Source organism: Falco cherrug, chromosome 8, assembly GCF_023634085.1.
Source record: "Falco cherrug isolate bFalChe1 chromosome 8, bFalChe1.pri, whole genome shotgun sequence".
Lineage (NCBI taxonomy): Eukaryota > Metazoa > Chordata > Aves > Falconiformes > Falconidae > Falco > Falco cherrug.
Window position 1 is genome coordinate 16,960,327 of NC_073704.1, and position 7,177 is coordinate 16,967,503.

Below are 7,177 nucleotides of genomic sequence, written 5' to 3' on the forward strand. Positions count from 1 at the left end.
CAGTATCTGGCATGATGAGCAATCTGGGCATAATTAGTAAAAGGGAAGCATGGCAATATTAAAAATCTCTCAGTCAGCACTGATAGTCGTGTTGCCACCCCACCCCACCACCACCACCCCCCCCATTTTGTTGATAATACTTGAGATGAGGCTTGCTGGAGCTTTGAAAGTCAGGATTGAGTGTTTAAAATTTTATTTTATTTCAGGTGAAAATTAACACAGGCATAAAAAAAAAAAAGTACTAGAAGAGTGTGCACCTATGGAATGAAAGTAAGTAGATTGGTCAAGAGTTGCACACCACAGCAGCTACTACATGTTGTGTGACTTCTGTGGCTTTCAGGATACTAAGTGAAACTAAAGAAAGCCCATTTAACAGTGACTAATTGAAAAAACAGCCTAGATTTTATTTTTTCCCAGCCTTTTGTACCTTATTAAAACAGATTTACTACAGCAATGGGTGCATATAACAGATGTTTATTTGAATGAATATTCATTCATTTGACATCAGGTCTCAAAGGATGACACTTTGTTCTTACGAGTTTGTATTTTCCTTGGGTGTGTTTGTTAATGTTGTCAACCATAGGAAAAGTACTGCACTGAGAGGTATGGCACAGTTTGAAGGAGGGGGGGAAACACCAATTTTAATAGCCATTGCTACAAAGCTACGTATCATGATACCTCTGGCTTTTTGTATCCCTTGTGATTTGACATCAGTGTAATTTTAACTGATGTACACATCATGAATGCTTTTTCTCTGCCAGTTTCTTGGGTACTTGAACTGTGAAAGTGCAGCTGGTGTTGTAAAGTGCAGAATCTTCCTAAGGACCGTTCAGACTTGTCTGAACAATCCTGGGCACTCAGGAGTGGGTGAGGCCTGCATTTTTTTTCCCAGTCAGTTGCCTTTGTTGTTTGTGTTTTGTTTTGGTTTGGTTTTTTTACAAGCCCTGCTCCGAAAGGCAGTTGATATTTCTTAAGAAACCCAAAGTCTTCTTGGGTATGTCTCCATCCCTGTTCTGTCATAGTCAGCACGCGGAGGTTTAACAGCTGCTTTGGGCTGCACAGACATCTGAAAATATTTTTCTAGGTTTAGGAATTCACAGTTCAGTCTCCTCCATCTGACATGAAATTCTGTGATAGCAAACAACTCAATGCCTGGCACCAGCACTAGGGTGAAAGGCATTTTCTGCTTCTCACAGGAAAACTATGAGGGATGGAGAAATCATTGCTTGATCTCTTTGCCCCTACCATTTTAAGGGTGTACAGATGGTAAAATAAGGGCAGCATACATTTTTCATGATTAAGAGCAGCTCAACTGAAAATACTACTTAATGTTTACGGTCATGCACTCCATCATCTTTATCACAAAATCATTGTTTCCTGACAGTAAATATATCTCCACCTAGCAATGCATCTTTCTGCTCTATGTGTGTTCCCATACCAGGCTGTGTGTTAAAGCACCTGTTGGAGCTCTACTACAGCGCCACAGCTAGATGGGCACAAACTACAGAACCAGGAAATGAACAAAGTATATTTTTTAAAAGTAGATGGGGTGAAATTTAGATTGTGTTTTTATCAGTAGTAAATGTCATAGTAGCAACTAATGCTCCTTGTAAGGTAGGTCCTGTACAAATATCCAGTGTGTCTTTTCCCCAGATAATTAGCAATTTTAACAGAGAGAGCTAGGAAAGTAAATTAGGCAAAAACCTTGGGCCAGGAAGTGATGTAGTGACTTACAGAAGCAAGTGCAGGAAGCCTGCTGCAGAGTCAGTAATTGGAGCTCATCCTGTTTTGCCTTAAACTTAAAATCAGTACCATAAATAGGATTATTTTTACATCGTGATGCTATAGGTTCATTTGGGTTTATGAATGAAAAAAATAAGCCCCTGAAGAACAACGTTACTACTGTGTTTCAATTCCTTTGTATCCTCAGGAATTTACAAGAAAAGCATAGGTAATTTTTTTTGTCCTCAGAGAAGTAAAGTAAGCATGGCAGTGGGCAGGAACCAACCTTTAGGAAACCACCTCCCGGTCCCTTTGTCAGCTGGTGTTTAGCCCATCTGTTGGTTTTGTATTGCCACCTTACAAATCCTGGCATGGGGATATGGTGGATGAAGGATGGGGAGGGTGGTGTGGGGGAGAGATGGAGGGAATAGCCAGAACACTGCTGTGCTTCAGTTGTTCTCGTTTGAAGAATGACTTTTTGGAGGCTGTTATAGCACTGCAATAGCTCCGAGGTTGCTCTAATGCAGGCTGTCACGAGACCTGGAACTTGGGATGCTTAGAGGAGTTTTGAATGTATCTTTACCTTCTCTGGATCTTTATGCGCTTGAATAAAATCAGGAGGAGAATTTTACCAACTGTATTTTAACGCAGGGGTTAGCTTGTTAGCCAGGTTTCTTTATAGTATTGAACACTGCTGTATCTAAATCCATAGAAAAATACTTAATTAAAGCACTACAGATGTTAATTAATCTTCACTGTAATCTTATGAAGTAGATGGTAAGTTCTACTGTATGGTGTACATTGTATTTGATAGTTGGTTCTTACACACTAAAATAGTCAGTTGGGTACTAAGTTTTAACGGGCAGATTAGCATTAAGCACTTACAAAACATAACAGGTAAATGCATATTTTTGAATCACAAAGTCATACGGAAATGTTTTTATTTCAATGTTCCCATGGAGTCCTTGTATTCTATTCTTTCCTTGTGTGTGGATTATTGATGCAAGAAAAAAACATTAATGGCCCCTTTGGAGTTCCTGTAGTCGTTCATATGAATCCAGTGTCTGTGCATGTCAAATGAGTATCAGTGCTTTAAAAAAATCCATACTTTTTTGTTGAAAGCAGCTTGTATTAGCCAGCTTTTAACCTCTGTAATTTTCATTTTACTTGGAGAGCTGTAAGAAAAAGTGAGAAAAATTAAGTAGAGAAAATTCAGGTGGGGCTGGTCTGTCTACAATAGGAATTTGTGCATTTGTTAAGAGTATTCCTTTCTATAAATAAGCATTACTTCAGTAAATATTCATCTGCAAGGAATGTCATGAAGAGGATTTTTTTCCTTGAAATTTTATTTGAAAAAATATCCTTGGTGTATATGTATGGGTAGTTTCAGCTTGCTTTAACACAGACTTAATTTTTAGTACCGTGTTGTGAACGTTCGACTAGTACAGTAAAATGCAAGTACTGGCAGACTTGTACCTGTAGCAAAGTATGAGAACAGTAGTCTATAAGCAACTTCATAAACTCCATAAAACCATGTTGTGGTGCATATTCAACAGTGTGTGTAAATGATAAGTTAGGGAGAACACGGCTCTACAGGTACAACCCTGGCACACCAGCATTCTCAGAAAACATTCAGTGTGAGAATCTGCCCCTTTTCTGCATGTGGAGCGTAGTAAAATAATGCTGTCATTCTCAGTGTGTGATATTCTGCTGTGAAAGTAGTAGCTGTTGTGGTGAATAATGTTGAAGGCCTAGAAAACTTCTCATTTCCATGTTACAAATAGAGATATTCCACCTCTAAACCACATCCGATTAAATTATCTGTAACTATATACACAAGCATATATCTTGGTGCCATCTACAGACAGCTTAGATTGGAAACCTTTGGCTCCATAAAACCTTTGGCTCCAAAAGACCAGAGTTTGAGTGAAAGCAGAAAGTTAATAGGTTCATAGTAATAGAGCTAATATCCTCATTCATGCCAGCCAGAAGGCGGCAAGATAATTATAAAGTCAAACTCACTTGACCGAGTTGAGGTCAGAAAGAAACATACGCATGGGGCAGGCATTATTCATAAGCTGACTGATGTTTTAGAAAAAAAAATACTAAAATTTACATGACTAAATTGGCCCATCCTGAGGGTGTGTTATAAAAAAGGGATCCTGGACAGCTCCTCACTGCTTCAGTCCGGCTAACCTATTTCCCTGGTGTCAGGTGGTAAAAGATTTCCTTCATCACCTTTAGGGCTGGTGACAGTTGGCACAAACAGCTTTATCTGGCTTATCAGCAGTTTGACACATTGGCCCCCAACAGGCTCTGCAAATTCTGGTTTCTGACATCCCATGGAAGAGGAAGGAACCGATCAGCATTTGAAGAAAATCTTACAAATCCCTGGGAGCAGTCACACCCTTTAGTGATGAGTCACGGTGCTTTACATTTGCCTGCCTGGAAAGCCTGTGACACTTCTGAATGCACCCTAATTATAGGGTAAGGCCCATACATATTTCCCATTATCATGTCTGCACTGGATAAAAGGGCAGCTTGGCTGATCGCCTGTTCTACAATAAAGAAACAATACCTTTTTTAGCCTATAAAGATCAGGATTACCAAAGGCTCCTGTGGTGTAGCTTTGTGGCATCTTGTTTTTTGACTAGGAGTATTACTGTCTGCATTTATCCACTCCCTTCCTGCTGTAGGAACCCTAACCTCCCACAAAGGGACAGGAAAGGCAAGTCAGGGCCCGATCTTAATAAATCACTGCTGCTAAAAACTGGGCAGGGCTGGGCTGGTCTTCTTCAGCCTGCTCTGCTGAGCGTACTGGGCAGTCTCTGCAATAGGAGGTGTTACATCTCCCAGTGGTCTCCTTTGTGCCCTGGTCGGTGGGAGTTCTTCCCATAGCAGCCGCAGCGGGTGCAAATGAGTGTCAGGAATGGATCTCCACAGTGGTGGTGAGGTCTGAGAGGCGAAGACAGCCCTGGTTGAAGAGTTTGCTCGTATTTGTTCTGTTACCTCCCCTGCTGGAGCAGTACATGCAAGTGGAGAGCCTGGGTGGTGCTGTCTTAAATAATTGTAGCTAAAGCTATGTGAGATGGAGTCAGGCCCTGGAAATACACTGGAAAAACTCAAGGGCAAGAATGGATTGAATCCTGCAGGGTGGGTGGAGGGTTTATGTTTGTCATTGAGTATGTTGAAAGGTTTCTGTGAAGTATTTGAGTGGTGAAATGGTGCAGACTTAGAAATGAGCTGCTTTTAGTGTTATTTTTTATCACCCCCATCTGTGTGATGTGAAGATGTGACTACCTTCAAGTAGCTCTTTTAGTATCACCAGCCAGAAATCTTTGCACAGGAAAGAAGTTATGATTAGCAGGTGTGAGACCAGTCTGATTTTACTCTTGTCCCATGGTTTCAACAATAAACTCTTCTTTCAGCTTTTGTTTCTTTTTATAATGAGCATTTCAATTTCACACTTTTGAGCAACATCCTCCTTCCAAGTGAGAGCTGAACCAGGCTCCCTCTGGCGTCCCTCATTACTGCTAGACTGGCTGGGTAGCAGCTGATGGATGAGTGTCCTTCCTGGCCAGCCACGTGTGCTGTCTCCACTGCACTTCGAGCAGAGAATGAGAGATCAAGGATGTTCTCCATGCCCGTGCAGAGAACAGCTGCACTGCCAAGTGCAGTTATTTCTGAAGTTGCTTTTGTCTTAAATACCCATTGTGTCGTTTCCCTACCTTTATTCACATGTATGTCAACAGACTGACTGTTGTGTGTTTTCCAGTGCAGTAATCCCAGCTGCTACTGGAGCCCTCCTTCACAATGCAATGTGGCACTGCAGTGCGTGCTTCTACTTACAATGTTTAATAAATATGTAAATTAACCTACTCTATCTCTTCAGGTAGGAGGGTTGTATGACTGTACTTGTATATCACTGAATATGCTATTCATGAGGATGGCACAGTGTGGAGGGGCAGTAGCTTGAGGTGGAAGTTTGAAATATAATTAGCACAATGAAAGTGTCAGTTAAACCCTAAGTTTAAAGTGTTTTACTGTTTCCAAATGGAGTTAAGCTGAGATGATGCTCCTGTGTTCTGCGCAGCACTGGTGAGGAAGACCAGGAAATGCAAGCTTAATTCACACCAGCTCTGTTTGGATCTGTCTAACTATAGCATGGCCAATTCATACTTGAATTTCTAACAGTTATCTTTTACTACTGCTTTACTATGTTCTCACTAATATTTAATGTGAATATTAACACACTGTGTTTTTAAGAGAGCTTTTTGGTTAAATAAAAATAGAGGAGACTGTACTATGCTAGAACAAATATGAACATGGTGCTAACTTCAAAACAGCAGAAAAAATATGCCAATGAAGCTGCTTCCACTCATCTAACATCAAAAGATTACTTTACTTTGTACTGTATCCATGATCTTGAAAGCTATGAAAAAATCTCTCAGGGGTATTCTTATTCCTAAGTTACCTTACGTTGTTTTAATTAATTAGCTAAATGGAGATCATCATTCCTGAGGTCTGCTTATTTTTGTCCCTGTTTCAGCTATGTGTGAGAATGAACTTTTGGCCTTTGCTATCAGGCTGATCATGATTTTAAATCGTAATATTCTTGCTAGGAGACTGTATTAATCCTATTAGTGGAAATTTTAAGATAGGGAGCGTCTTGGTCAATGGAATCAGATCAATCTAGTTTAGTGTTGAACTGGGAACAGGTATTTAAAGTTAAGTGTTTAAATGCCAGCACATAAATAGGTGTCCAGATTGTGTAAAAAAAAAAGCTAGTAAGTCCCACCAATATTTTACATAATATCTTCTAATATCCAGTATAGATATCTGACATATTGGTATGGTACTTTCCTGTCTCAGCATCAAACCAAGGATAAAGGAGATGTAGAACCAAAATGGTTCCATTAGTCGGAATTGGTTAAATCATATCCATATAATAATGGACATTTTGCAATGTGGATTTTAGGTCTACAGAGTACATTTTCCCTATTTAATTGCCTTTCTCAAACTTAACTTTGAAATAATATGGTGCTAATATAATTCTGGCTGAAACACTTGTTTGATATCTCCTTCAGTGAAGAAATACAGTGACATTATGATAAATTTTATCAAATTAATAGGTATTAAACTTCAGTGACATGAGTAAGTGACTCAGAATGGGTAAAATCCTGAAGCAAACAAAAATCTCTTTATTAATACACTGGTTTTCATTTGTTTCTTACACCAAAGAAGCAGCAAAGTCAGTCTTTATGTTCCCAAATTATCTTTCACAGAATCCTACCCAGCAATTGCATATATACATGAAAAGAGGTTTAAAGTGCAAATCAACTTCTTTACATTGTGTCTTAGCGGTTAATATGCTACTGATGGGGCCATTCTGAAATATCAAAAAAAGGTTCATGCAAGTAATGCCCAGCAGAATAGAAAGAGCTTTTGTGCTGAG